Source organism: Gadus macrocephalus, chromosome 4 (genome assembly GCF_031168955.1).
Source record: "Gadus macrocephalus chromosome 4, ASM3116895v1".
Taxonomy (NCBI): Eukaryota; Metazoa; Chordata; class Actinopteri; order Gadiformes; family Gadidae; genus Gadus; species Gadus macrocephalus.
Genome location: NC_082385.1, coordinates 15,516,414 through 15,532,014, shown reverse-complemented (window position 1 = coordinate 15,532,014; position 15,601 = coordinate 15,516,414). Strand labels below are relative to the sequence as shown.

The 15,601-nt window shown below is 43.4% G+C and overlaps 1 long non-coding RNA gene across 1 annotated transcript; it reads right to left on the bottom strand.

Moving 5' to 3' along the window:
- Positions 1-9,467: 9,467 nt before the first annotated feature.
- Positions 9,468-11,176, bottom strand: LOC132456199 (uncharacterized). Its single transcript, XR_009525394.1, has 4 exons — positions 11,152-11,176; positions 10,627-10,717; positions 10,373-10,464; positions 9,468-10,194 (listed from the first exon to the last, which is right to left on the bottom strand). It is a non-coding gene; the product is annotated as an uncharacterized LOC132456199 (long non-coding RNA).
- Between the last annotated feature and the right edge of the window lie 4,425 nt (positions 11,177-15,601).

The window sequence follows — 15,601 nt, the reverse complement described above, 5'->3', positions numbered from 1 at the left end:
CACAATCTTTTTTGCATAATAGTTTGATTGTACCACTGCTTTGGGTATTCCCAACTCGTGTTTTATCGCTTTTCTTGGTCCATGAATATCCCTGTAGATCCACAATAGTGACACATTACCTCGACACGAACACCATCTGTTCCAATAACCTCCATCCCCCTAATGAACCCATTACATCACTGCTTTACACTTGGTCCTCATTCTCCCTCTACCATTGTCCCTCTCTACCTATCTTCTTCTTCACAGTCCCTCTCGCTCCTCTCTCTACTGGGAGAGAGACAACCAGATGACCACAGCTTGTGATGGACAGAATTTTCCAATTAGAATCAGTTAACTGGATATTGTGGTTGTATTGTGTCCGTGTTGGATGTTGACATATAGTGATGGAATAGTAACGAGGGAGACAGAGAGATATGTGCTTTCTGAGGTTTTCTAAACGTCCGCCCAACTGCATACACAGGCCAGCGTTCTATCCAGCTTCAGTCCATAGTAGCTGCGTGTGGCTGATTGATTGTTGAAGGGTTGATCACCATAAGACAACCCAAACATCTCCAGAGAGTTCCAGCACCTCTGGAAGGATGCCCGTTGTTTTTTCCTTTGTGTGTTGTTTCGCCCATCAATACCTATCTGCTGAAACAGCCCACCCAGCCAGGACCCAGAGAGGGCTTCAGGCCAGCCCAGAATGACCTTCTGACAATGGAATCACAAGCCCAAGGCTCTCCCCCAGGAAGAGGGACAGGGAGTGGTAGGGAAACACTGAGTTTAATGTTGATTATTTTTCTCTTTTCTCGTATTTCCCTCACATCATCACAACACTTTTTTTTGTTTGCCTCCTCTTTTTGTCCTTTTTATTTAGTTTGCCTCCTACCCACCCACCCAACTGTTCATTTTAATCTCAACACAACAATGACCTCCCCAATAAACAAGCCCAGTGTAAGGCCAGCTACACACACACTCCCTAAACCTTTATGTCTATTTCACCTCTAATACCCCCCTCTCTCTCTCTCTCTCTCTCTCTCTCTCTCTCTCTCTCTCTCTCTCTCTCTCTCTCTCTCTCTCTCTCTCCTCACCCGGTCTCTGATCGCAAGCACCAAACACTTGTTGCAACGACCCCTGTTGTGTTTGAGCCCTTGGCTGTTTGGTGGTACGACGGACAGGCTGGGGCGACGAGGACAGAAGTCTATTAACCAACCTCTCAGAACTCCTCTACCATGGGGGGGATGTGGATCAGTACTGTTCGTTCCTCCCACAATCACCTCCCCGGTTGTGGTTGTGCTTCAGCCAATCAGCCCTCCCACCCCCAGCAGCACCAGCGCGGAAGCCCCCAATCAGAAGCACCTCGAGCGGCCAATTGCCTGAGGGGCATTACCAATGACCTCCCTCTCCCTAAGGAGAGTGGGCTCCCAGTGAGGCGGTCCACAACCCGATGTCTTAAAACAGAGCAGAGGTGGCAGTGCTTGGCCGGACCAATTTGTGGTGATAGGAATATCTGTTGTTAGTTAACGGCTGGTTCCACAGGGTCAGCTCAGGTCAAAAGGTCAAAGATATTTCAGCACAATTTCACGAGTTCCTCAGGCATGAAAGAAATATCTGAGTTTGGTGTGGGTAGGTACTAGGGATGTATTTATGTGTATGTGTGTGTGTGTGTGTGTGTGTGCCCATGTGCGCGTGTATTTGTGCCTGCGTGCATGCGTGTGTGTCTTTGTGTGCATGTGTGTGCGTGCCTGGGTGCAATTTATGTCTTTGTTGTTGTGAGTACAGAGTCTGCCAGCGATAATTTTTTTCCATCCCACCGGTGCTCCTCGTGTTTCTGTGTTCTCTATTCCAATATAACTGCAGAGGCTGACGCAACCATACTTTCTCTGCAGATTGGGTAAAAGTATTTCTTCAGGCTTTAAAGCACTCAGAGTCTCAATTTTTACCTTTATGTCATGCAGTTTTCTGTATGGATGACTTTTCAACTGTAAAGTTTAGCGAGGCTTATGGGAGCCTTCGGAAACTTCTGGAAAAGCAAGAAAAGGCTGTAGATCGAGGCGCATCAGATCCATCTGTTCTCTGCTATGGTGAGAACCCGCAGTACAAACACACAACTCTGAATTCAACATGATTGCAGCAGTGTAGCCTGAAATACTATATGTGTCCTTATTCACATTTATCTATTGATCTCCCCGGGAGTAACACGTTGCTGAAATAGGGCTGGATTCCCTGATCAATATGAGTCCCAGCTGTGGGGCAGATAGATTCTCTGACCCCTAACTGTGCTGTGAGTCCTCTTGAAGTTCCTGGAAATTCATCCACGCTCTTTTATACATAGATCCCTACAATTGTATGTATATAGGGGAGAGTGGGATCAGATTAGCCCATTTGTACTCATTTTGTCCCTTAGGCAAGGACAATTTTGACAAAAGTCAAATGAAAACATTATTTATTTCAGGATGTCTCCTGTCAATCCAAATGATAACAATGCATCTATGACATAGGTCTGTGAAAATATTACTTCTCAGAAAAAAGTGGTGTTGTGCGGCACAACTTGCCCCTGCGTGGGGGTAAATTGAACCATCTGAGGGTAAATTGACCAATTTACTTTTTCAAGATTAATGTATTTTCCTTTTCCAAATAGTCTTATTTGTTTGATTAAGGTAACTTTAAACCACTTCTCTGATGGAGTTTAACCCTTGACATGAGTGGCTGCTCTCTCCATCTCCTTTGTCTCTCTTTCTTGATGTGATAGCTTTTCTATAATGTTTAAATTATGAAAAACCAAATCAGTTGTGTAATGCTACATTGAAATATCATTTTATACTTTAGAGACTTAACTTAACTCCAGTGCATCATGGTGGGTACAACAACTGTCTCAATTTAACCCACATAATGTGGTTCAATTTGCCCCACAGCCACGATTTTGGAAAAAAAACTGCCTGGTTTTACAATTCAGGCTAACCTTTAGCAAAATTATTCCCATGGTTGTATACCTTTGGAAATCACCAACATGTAAGCCTGATACAAATGATGTGTGCTTCCTGAATTGATGGTCAAATTACAGTTCCCTAAATACAGGGGGTGGGTCAACTTACCCACTGGCTCAACTTACCCCACTCTGGCTGTTTCCCAATGTGAAGGCTGCAGCCTTTTTAGAACACTTCCTTGCGAGTCGCGTCCTATGGAGATGAGGCTAGAGTGCTGCCTAGCGTTTGTAGCGTTCAGAGTTCGGAACGACTTGCTAGTGTGGAAGTACTTCTGCTTCCGCTTTTTAATACTGGGGAAGGGGTACAGGGGTAAATATTTTATTACTTTAATTGTTTAAATAGTTTTTGGCGACAGTGGTTTGTTTAAACACCAGCTACATACATATTAAAACAAATCAATCCATGCAAAATATAGTCTATCATTACGTTGCAAAAACGTTTGAAAAAAATCACACAGGTCTTTAAGCTTAATTATTTTGCATTTACATTATGAATCTATAAAAAGCAATATGGCACAAAATATTTTTGAAAACATTCCAATAACTTAACTTGTGTAAAGCAATGTGCATTGCTTTCCATCCGAAATTTTAACCCGCGAAGCGTGTGAACGCGAAGGATTGTGGGTATTTTGTCTCTTTGAGGATCCAGCGATGCATCCTTGAAAAATCTTGTTTATATTTCTATATATTTGAACCAGAGACCATGAGGGTGGTTCATACAGTGCAAGATTTATATTCAATTGGTTTGAAAACTGTTGTTGTTGTTTTATACATTGTGCCTTTGTGAAGTTGGGGACACACTTGGAAATGAGTTTTATTCGAGGTGAAGCTCCATCCGACATAACGGCCCCATTACACAGCATACAATATGAGATGTGGCTAACTTGGGTCGTTAGCTAAATGTGAAACACCTGAATCTAGGCTGGCCTCATTAAGAGTTCTCTCTCTCTCTCTCTCTCTCTCTCTCTCTCTCTCTCTCTCTCTCTCTCTCTCTCTTTCTCTCTATCTTTCTTTCTCTCTCCATATTTCTTCCTCGCCCAAGTTCGAGTCCCATGTAGCCTATTGTGTGTTTTTACTATTGAGTACAGGACTCACTGCTAACATAATTCCCTGAAGTCACATGTTTATGGTATAATAGTATTTGTAGAATGCTCCTCAGTTAATACTGGCTAATACATTATGATTACTATAAGTATTGATTTCCTCCCTTAATGTGGCCATGTGGGTTTCTTTTAAAATTGTTATCTCGATGGCCACGCGCCAGGCTTCACCTTTACCACTGCTGTCTGACAAGTAATGAAATTCCGTGGGTGGAAGAAAGAAAAGGCAGAATGAAAGACGGATGTGAAATCAGAGCGAGCCAAGAGCTTTGGCTGTTTCCCAACACCCACACACACAATGGCAATCTCTTCCAATGTCTTTCAAATCATGGACAGATTTGAAAGGAAATCCATACATTCTCTATATTTGATCAACGCTTAAGCAATTCCTTCTCTTGATTGCAATTGTAAGTGTGTAATACAGTTAGCGTTGACAGGAGGAGGAATGGCTCCACAGGGTTTGTCCCGATGGGTTCGGAGCAGGCTAAACAAACAAATTCATCTGGTTCTCATGTCACGGGCATCCACCGATCCCAAAGCATCACGCTTTTCAGGTGTTTCAGGAGTTTCGGAACAGATCCGAACGTTAGATATCTATCAGATATATATATCAGAACAATTCATACACAAACATTTATTTAGCCAAGCATCCAGTTTGTTAAGCAGCCAATTATGACAGATTTGATGCGTTTTAAAATATTGTCATCGTTGCTCCTAACAATCATATGCTCATTCAAATCAAGGTGACATTTTCTATTCTAATAGTAATATCGTAACTTATAGTAATTTGGCTTCAACCATTATTCGATTGATGGCAAAAGGATAGGTAGCTGGTAAGCTAATACGTTTTATACAAAAATGTATACATAATATGCCAATTGCCGCCTATGAGTAACCTGTAATTAGTTAAAAACCTCCACCTGCCACCTCCTCTAGCCTACTAACCAGCCATATTCGATCATTTCGCTCTTGTCCATCCCAAAGACAGAAGAGTTTTGGCTTGTCTACTGCGGTCCTTTGTGAACAGCAAGGCAAGCATAAACAACACCAGCGTCTCCTTTTGGGATTCAGCCTGCCTCCCAGACATAACTGTTGGGATTATAAATAACACAGAGTCCAGCAGAACCATCGGTCATGGGTGAAATCGCTGTCCGGCCCGGCTCCTGGTTGCTAGGCCGATCCAAGTCAGTAGGGCCGAGATCGTTTATTGGCCTGAGGCATGTGCCACCGCGACCACTGACATACCATGGCATATGCCGTTCTGGAACGGTAACTGCCGTTCTGAAACGGTAACTGCCGTTCTGAAACGGTAACTACCGTTCTGAAACGGTAACTGCCGTCGCGACCACTGACATACCATGGCATATGCCGTTCTGGAACGGTAACTGCCGTTCTGAAACGGTAACTGCCATTCTGAAACGGTAACTACCGTTCTGAAACGGTAACTGCCGTCGCGACCACTGACATACCATGGCATATGCCGTTCTGGAACGGTAACTGCCGTTCTGAAACGGTAACTACCGTTCTGAAACGGTAACTACCGTTCTGAAACGGTAATGCCATGGCATATGCCTTTCTGGAACGGTAACTACCGTTCTGAAACGGTAACTGCCGTTCAGGTGGAACGGTAACTGCAGTTCCCAACAATGGTATGTGACACCAGCATAACTCCTCCGTATAATTTCAAGACAGGTATTGCCATAAATGTAAAGGTATATATATTTGGTATTTATTGACACAATATCACAACATAACGCCGTAAATAAAGGGATTTACACGCTTCTCTCGTCCGTGCTGTTGTTAGGATATTTCCGATCTGTTTGTTGTTGCTTTTGTAATGACAGATGCTTTTGAAAACAGCCGGACTTGCTCCGGTGACGGTAGTTATAGCCTAGCCTTCTAGGTGGCCATAGAGTGGCGAAGTCACGCCCCTTCCGGTAGGGCTCATGGGACCTATGAGATCGATATGAATGGGTGTCAATGGAGAGAAAATAATTATTTTCTGGTCCCAGTCTTTATATGCCCTGGATTACACATATGTTGTTTGTGGATTTAAATTATAATTTTTCATGCAAAGAAAACTAAAAATGTTCGTGAAGAAGTTAGATTATTTTAGGTTTTATGTGAGGCCGCTTTGTGAACTACAGCTCTTCGCTGCTCTCAACGCATATGATATACGTCACCACACCCGCCCTTGGAACTCGGCACTGAGATGGCGATCTCTCTGCCCCACTTCAGCGCTTTTTCCAAGGGGAGGATAAAAGCATCGAAAGAGGTGAAAACCACGGGGCACGTGCAGAATTTCAGTGATGCCGATGGGAAGATTGTCGGTCTTCTCCACGCCAGTCGCAGGGAGCGTGACGTCACATACGAGCCGTGTAGTCTTTCTCGTTGTGTTTTCTCTACAGCCTTTATCTGAACAATTGCACAATAAACGGTCGAACTCTTTGCATGAAAAATTATCCTTTAAATCCACAAACAACATATGTGTAATCCAGGGCATATAAAGACTGGGACCAGAAAATAATTATTTTCTCTCCATTGACACCCATTCATATTTTTCGATCTCATAGGTCCCATGAGCCCTACCGGAAGGGGCGTGACTTCGCCACTCTATAGGGGTGGCACTGTAGGCTATGGCTAGACAGTCATCCATTTTTCCACTCGTGTTTTATCAAGATGTTCTAGTAGCGTAGACTATAATAAAGCCTATACTGTATGACTGCTTCAGCTCATAACTATTCAATAGGCCAAATATTAAGTTTTGCATTTGTTGTTATTGGTGTTTAACCAAATAATTTAAGCAGGCCTATAGACGGGTTTCTTGTGTACAAACAATACTATGTGCGCGCGCAGCCAGGGGGCAAAAGCCTGCTTCGGAGTGAACTGATATCAATGTAGATGCCGTATTGCTTGTAAGTTGTCCCTGACACAGTTGCAATAAAATGTCATTTTACTGAAAAATCGCTTTGTTTTTCATTGCATCACAAATCATAAAAACACTTACTGAAATGTCCGTGAATTTCACTCAACTTACCAGGTTTTGACGGTTGTTTTAGATGTTTCCAATATCAGCAGCACGATCGTAATGTTAGTTAACGCTAACAAAGTTAAAGTAAAAATGTTTACGGCGAGGCTACTTTACATGCAATACGATGCCACAGATCTTACTGTACCCGCTGTCATGTGGGGAAAGCAAATGGAGGACACAGCACGTAAAAATTATGAAACAGAAATGAAGAAAATACACATGAACTTTAATGTAAAAGCAGTGGGTCTAACAGTGAGAGCAGATGAGCCGTACCTGGCTGCTTCTCCTGATGGGGTATTCTCCTGTGACTGCTGTGGAACAGGCCTGCTAGAGATTTGGCCCCGTCCACACGAAGCCGAAACGGGCGAAACCGTTACGGTTTCGATCTATCCGGTTTCGAAGTATCTCCGTAAAGACGAAGCCAAGCGAAACCGGATAGATCTGTAGAAACGCTGTAGTAAACATTCCAGGCCCATAAGGGGCGCTGCTTCTGGTACACAAATCCAGAAGAAGAAGAGGCGAGCATGCGCATAAAGGCTGCCCCCCGAACCACTAACAACACAAACAAACAGCTCTTCTACGATGGCGAACTAGATTCTCAATAAATAATGGCTTAGCAACCCAACAAGGGACATGATATGCTGCAGAACGATTACAAGCTTGTAGTCCGCCATCATCTTTTTTGTTGTGATTTCTGAGACTCCGCGGCTAGGAGGTCGAGGGGTGGGGCGATGATGTCATGGTTTTCGGTTTCAGGCGTCCACACGAAACCAAAACGAAACCGGATAGATTTGAAACCACCTCCGAGGGTGGTTTCAGAAGTTTGCGGTTTCGGTCAGCGGATTCGCCGGCTTCGTGTGGACGGAAGGCCGAACCGTACAAGACCTTTGCGGTTTCGCCATGAAATCGGCTTCGTGTGGACGGGGCCAAAAAAAGTGTCCATACAAGTACAGGGAGGGGTCAGAGACTGATGCATCCTTTTGCCTTGATGGAAACTATGACTTGCGACCCACCCACCCATATTACTCACAGATCCAGTTACAAATGTATGTTTCTCAAATGGACATGTGTGACTTCATGGTGTGGACGAAGACAAGCAGCATCATTTTCCGGCTACGGAGAGATGAGCCCTTTCTACAAGAAACTCTTCCCAAGGCTGAATCTTTCTTCATGGACCACCTCCTCCCAGAACTTGTCTGCCGCTGCAAAGACCCTGACCTGGCAGAAGAGATCAAATGTCTACTGCAAAAAGCCAAGCTTTGGCAAAATGATCAAGTGCACAGACTGCTGCCAACACTTTCACTATCCATGTGTGAACATTACCAGATACTCCAAAAAATGGAAATGTGGATGCAAATAGATACATCCAACAATGGTAAATACTGGATGCTGGACAACAGCATTTAAGAAAAAACTGATGTAATGAGCAAAGACGGATAGGTACACCACCTGGCAAAATCTAACTGACTTCATTACTGTCAACACAACAACAAACAAACAACACATCTGACTCTTTAAGTGTTCATTTATTTTTTTCTGAATGTACATTTACGTAAAATCACAAACAGCACTGATATATATTGTTCATCGCCAGAAAGAAGTGCAGTTTGAGTTCGGCAGACAATGATAATACTCAAAACGTAGTTGAAAGCTAGAAAAAAAAAAAATGTCCAGGTATAAATGTTAAATGAGTTCATATAGTATTAATTATGTACACTCATTCATTGTTGAGATGTACATTTAATTTTAATTGCATTGCCTTCAATATATTGCATTTACAACATTCAGTTCATGTTCAATATTTGCCATGTCAGCTTTAAACGCAGTTTCTCCATTATCATAAATAAATGAAATAGTTCTGCGTGCGTGGTTCTCAACCTTTTTGTACTCTGAATGATCCTGTCTGATCAAATTTAGTTATTCATAAATGTTATTAATTTTATAGTCAGAGAGAAAGAGAGTGATGAGTAAGTGAGAGACAGTGAGAGCAAGTAGTAAGTGACCACCATTGCCCTCATTAGCCCTTAAAAGCCTGACACAATCATGGAAAATAATGTACACCTCCTTGACTCTGAACACAGTTATCGCCGGGCCACCACAGCCCCCCTAAGGTTCGTAAGACCAGCACATATGGTCAAAATGTCATCTAGCATATCGACTTGGCTGATGGGTATGACAGTGTTCAGTATCTTAAAGGTTTTAAGCTGACCAATAACTCGTTCCACATGTATGCGGACTCTTTACAACTGACGTGAAGTGTCAACACAAGAACCTGGCAACTGAGATTTCCCCTTCGTGAAACTTGGTATTCTTAATGTTGCTCCTACACTGGCCAAATCCTCTCCAACAAGGAAATCTCTATCAGCAAGGATCTCGTCACCATGCTCAAGTTTACCCAAAAAGGCAGAATCTAAAGTTATTACCTTGTCAGAGGCACGACCTCCCCACCCACTAGACAAAAAAGATATAGCTCCTGCTGGTGTGATTCCTATTAGATATTTCATTGTGTTTTGGTGCTTATAATTTGACCAGGTTTCAGCCCTTGCTTTAAGATTGTGTGTTCTTTCTATAAAGATTTCAGTACAGTCTACATCGACAATTCCTAAATTTGGGTTTAAAACACTTTGGCATGTTTGCTCTCACTGCATCCTTACTAGGCCACATTATCAAAGGTTTCACTATTGAGGACAACATGGGTATCCAGTCTCTTAGTATTTTTGATACAGTTGAGAATGGAAGCCCAAATCTGTAGGCAAGGTCTCTGTTGGTGAGTCCAAGTCTTACTTTCATTAGAACCAAAAGGAGGTGGTTCTCCCAACTTAACCCACCCTTAAGCACAAGTGTGCTTCTTTTTACAATATCCAGCAGCCACATAACCATTTGTAATGATTGTAAACCAGTAAAAAAAAATATTTTAGCATTTGTGTCTTTTATGGAATCAAACCCAAACTTGGACTGCTTCAGTTGCTCCTTCAGATGTTTATTTTCTTCCTGTGTGGCATACAGTTCTCTTTTCAGAGCTTCATAATCATCACGGAGCTGGTTGTACTGCAGGTTGAGTTGGTGCATCTCTTTTCTGGACACAAACTTACATTCATCTACAACACAAAAAGGAGATAAATTAACTCATGTGCAACACATCAGCTTTCATACACAGACACACACACACACAACACACAGACTATCTGTCTGGTTCTCTGTCACTCTACTCACCTGACCACCAACCAACCAACCAACCAACACAAACACACACTTAATAGTATGACTTGTGCATACCTTCAGAAGAATCTGCAGTATCTGCTTCAGGCTGGCTTGTGGGGCAGGTAGCAGGGGCCTTATCTTCATCTCTTATTCTCTTTCTTTCATATCTAGGACAAACAGAGTAGAGTTAAGTTAAAAACCCAAAATAATCAACACATTAAGAGATAATACAATAACATAATAAAGAAAGACACACAAGAATATCTTATTTGCTCAGATAATTAACAAGCTACCAAGAAATTAGAAAATTTCAAATACATGACACTGACCTTGCCACCTTTCCCGAGATGTCTCAGTTGCTGCTGTGTGAAAAAACGGATGGAACAAAATCTGGACTATCACAATCCATGGACGGTGACCCTGAGAAACAGAATGAGATTAGCTATGCTTATTGTTTATTTTCACATTTTTTAACCTATTTGCTAATTTACGAGCTCAGTCATAATGAGCACCAATAGCACAAGCATTTAAGTTACGGGTTCAGAGTTAAAGAAAATCGTACACTGTAACATTAGCTGTGTGAACTGTGAAGACACTTTCTTGTATGACTTTCAGCCTGAACTAAGAAACCTACACCAGCCATGCAGCTAATGTTGGTACTTACAGTAACAACAAAAGCTAAACTTATAGGTTACGACCGCGAGCCAACATTAAACTTTACAAACTCAGTAGAAGACGGACAAATTTGTTGGCCAGTTAGTCAGTAAATTACACTAATATATCCTCATTAAGTATGGTAAAATCACACGCAGTCCTACTCATTATCCAGCTCATGTTGGAAAAGACAAACATACCAGAAACGAAGTGGGCGCTGCACAGAATCTCGCCGCCTTTAGGACCTTCGGGACGGCCAATCCGCCCTTTTAATGGCCTGGAGCCACAATCTTCTTCTTCTCTTGGCAAAAGGATGAGATCCTCTCGGGATATTAAACAGTTTCCATCCATCCTTTTGCCGATTCGTGCAGTTTACAGCACAACAGCTCCTTGTCATTTTCGTTCTCCGCTGACTCCGCTGGTAAACAAATGACAAATGTCCCGCTTTCTGCCCCCTGGCTGCGCGCGCACATCTGCGATGACGTTGCACAGAAACCCGTCTATAGGTTCCTATCATTTAACCCTGATCCAGTGTCATAAACCATATCGACATGATCCAGTGGTATCATGGCATACAGGCCAAAAAACTTTCCGCTGGCAAGCCAATTATGTTAATCGGAAGTTCCATTTCCTACTGGAACCACCGTTTTTCCGCTGGCATGCCACTCATGTAAAATGGTATTACCAGTTTCTACTGGCACCTACCGTTTTTCCGCTGGCATGCCACTCATGGAAAATGGTAATTACCAGTTTCTACTGGCACCTACCGTTTTTCCGCTGGCATGCCACTCATGGAAAATGGTAATTACCAGTTTCTACTGGCACCTACCGTTTTTCCGATGGCATGCCACTCATGGAAAATAGTAATTACCAGTTTCTACTGGCACCTACCGTTTGCCAGTAGATATTCCTTTCCTGTGGTATTTGCCCGTTCATACACACATACCACTCATGATTCACAGCTACACAATCATTCTTATAAAAACGGTAGGTGCCAGTAGAAACTGGTAATTACCATTTTCCATGAGTGGCATGCCATCGGAAAAACGGTAGGTGCCAGTAGAAACTGGTAATTACCATTTTCCATGAGTGGCATGCCAGCGGAAAAACGGTAGGTGCCAGTAGAAACTGGTAATTACCATTTTCCATGAGTGGCATGCCAGCGGAAAAACGGTAGGTGCCAGTAGAAACTGGTAATACCATTTTACATGAGTGGCATGCCAGCGGAAAAACGGTGGTTCCAGTAGGAAATGGAACTTCCGATTAACATAATTGGCTTGCCAGCGGAAAAACTTTTGGCCTGTATGCCATGATACCACTTGATCATGTCGATATAGAAAGGTTTATGACACTGGATCAGGGTTAAATGATAGGAACCTATAGGCCTGCTTAAATTATTTGGTTAAACACCAATAACAACAAATGCAAAACTTAATATTTGGCCTATTGAATAGTTATGAGCTGAAGCAGTCATACAGTAGGCTTTATTATAGGCTACGCTACTAGAACATCTTGATAAAACACGAGTGGAAAAATGGATGACTGTCTAGCCATAGCCTACAGTGCCACGCCTAAAGGGACCTGGCTCTGGTGCACTAACCGGAAACTACGATCGCAACCGCAATAAACATCTCGCTTTGAACGGTGAACTCTTTACACATAGTAGTTATAAAGCTATTAAAACAACAAAATGACTCCATTAATGCAGGATACGTGGAAAATGCATGGACCTATTAAAGAAAATGCGCCGACGTTGGCTCAGCCTGGCTCCGCCTCTTCAGCTACGTAGCTAAGATCGCTGCCGTGGAGCACGAAAGGTGTACAATCCACGATTCCACACTCATCGGTTTGACCGTTTTGAGTATACCATCCGGGTCCTTTCACTACACTTCCTTTCGCCCTGATCTTAATTGCAACGCACTACGTACTCAAACTATATAAAAAAGAAGTCATACTAAAATAAAGTATAATGACTGCGGATAGTATGGATATGGGAACAAAGCAATAGACTATAGCTCTATGGCCACCTAGAAGGCTAGGCTATAACTACCGTCACCGGAGCAAGTCCGGCTGTTTTCAAAAGCATCTGTCATTACAAAAGCAACAACAAACAGATCGGAAATATCATAACAACAGCACGGACGAGAGAAACGTGTAAATCCCTTTATTTACGGCGTTATGTTGTGATATTGTGTCAATAAATACCAAATATATACCTTTACATTTATGGCAATACCTGTCTTGAAATTATACGGAGGAGTTATGCTGGTGTCACATACCATTGTTGGGAACTGCAGTTACCGTTCCACCTGAACGGCAGTTACTGTTTCAGAACGGTAGTTACCGTTCCAGAAAGGCATATGCCATGGCATTACCGTTTCAGAACGGTAGTTACCGTTTCAGAACGGCAGTTACCGTTTCAGAACGGCAGTTACCGTTCCAGAACGGCATATGCCATGGTATGTCAGTGGTCGCGACGGCAGTTACCGTTTCAGAACGGTAGTTACCGTTTCAGAATGGCAGTTACCGTTCCAGAACGGCATATGCCATGGTATGTCTGTGGTCGCGACGGCAGTTACCGTTTCAGAACGGCATATGCCATGGTATGTCAGTGGTCGCGGTGGCACATGCCACAGGCCATTAAACGATCTCGGCGTCTCTCAAGTCGACGGGGTATAACCCTGTGGGGCCAGGGATTTACCATTAGCTAACCTTTGCTGACTGTATCTTGTGCTCTCTTTACCAGGCCTTGGCAAGGCATCAGAAGCGTAGGAAAGGATGAGGACATGCTGACCTGTTCTTTGTCAAGGCAGTCAGCTTCTCAATGACCACTCGGCCGTCTGGCCCTATGAGCAACACGCTAACAGGCGAGCAGCCAGGTGGAGAAAACAGGCTAATGGCGCATTACCACCAGCGGGTGCGGGTCGGTTCTGTAAGCAAAGGTGCAGCACGGTTCGCGTTTCCACCGCCAAAAGTGGGCGGGGTCCGGACGGAGCCTTGATGAGCTGTAGTCATCTCGCAGTACTCCTCTGTTGGGGTACTGAGACATCTGGAAGGGTGCCAAAAAGTTCGAGCTACACACGCCATCCGTTGATTGGTCGACAGAATCGTCACTTCCGTGCAACAGGGAGATTAAAACCAAAAAACACAGTACCCGCAAGGTATATCTGGACAACGGCGAAAGTTTGGTTTATTGAAGAAATGTCGCGCAAAAGTTTGACGTTCTTCTTGCATGGCCTACATTGTTGCTCTTTGTTTATTGTGTCACGTTATTCTTTGTCCTTGGACTTAATAGCAGGCTACACTGTGTCGGGCTTCTATGAGGTCACGATGCTTACGTAGCTGCCGCAGCTATCGCCATCTGGCTTAAACCAAACCCTACCATAAGGGTACTGTCGGTGGTGGAAACGCGAGCCATAACTGAGCTGGGCCAAACCGCACCTTCACTACCTGTCCAAGGCATGCTGGGCCTGGCTGCGCCAGTGGAAACGCATAACATGTGGATCAAACAGGTTAGCATCTGGACCAAACAGGCTAGCATATGGCTCAAACAGGATACCATGTGCCTCCAACAGGTTGCCATCTGGACCAAACAGGCTAACATTAGGACCAAACAGGCTACCATATGCCTTCAACAGGATACCATGTAGAATAAACAGGCCACCATATGGATCAAACCAGGCGCTTGCCGTCCATATGGGCAGGTGGGGCAGCAAACTACTTATGAGTATATTTTGAATAATGTGATTGTCACGTTAGCTATCTATAGTTTCTGTTGGCTTTCCGATGATTTTTGGTCTGTTGACATCAAATTTTGGATGATGGTGTTTCAATCTGCGTTAAATTACACCTGGTCGTAAAGTAGTCTGCCACATGGTCATATTCTGTTGTTGTTTTAACTCAAATAATTCCGCTGCCACCGCGACCACTGACATACCATGGCATGTGCCGTTCCGGAACGGTACATGCCATGGTATGTCAGTGGTCACGGTGGCACATGTCACAGGCCAATCAAACAGGCTTCCATATGCGTTAAACATGCTTCCATATGGTTTAGACAGGCAAACATATGGGTTAAACAGGCTTCCATATGGGTTAAACAGGCCAACGTATGCGTTAAACATGCTTCCATATGCTTTAAACATGCCTCCGTATGGGTTAAACAGGCTAACATATGGGTTAAACAGGCTTCCATATGGCTTAAACAGGCTAACATATGCGTTTAACATGCTTCCATATGCTTTAAACATGCTTCCATATGGGTTAAACCAACCCGGTATCACGCGATTTCGTGCTCATGCGCACAAACGTTAATCTATTGAATCGTGACCCAGAGCACGATTGTCCGACTTTTTTCGTGCTAAACAGAACGAAATGCATTGGTTTACATTTCGTTCTGTGGAGCAATGTTATTTTTATTTAGTTATTTATTTTCAGTTTTTGAGGAGGTCTGCTTCAAAAATGCAAATAATTGACATTGATTGAAATTAAATGTTGACATATATAAAACTAGAGGGTGCACTGTACTACCTGAACTCACCCCTTCTAATGCCTCTCTCTCTCTCTCTCTCTCTCTCTCTCTCTCTCTCTCTCTCTCTCTCTCCCTCTCTCTCCGCGGTGCCGTGGTTCTCGGGCTGCCGTGCCCGCGTT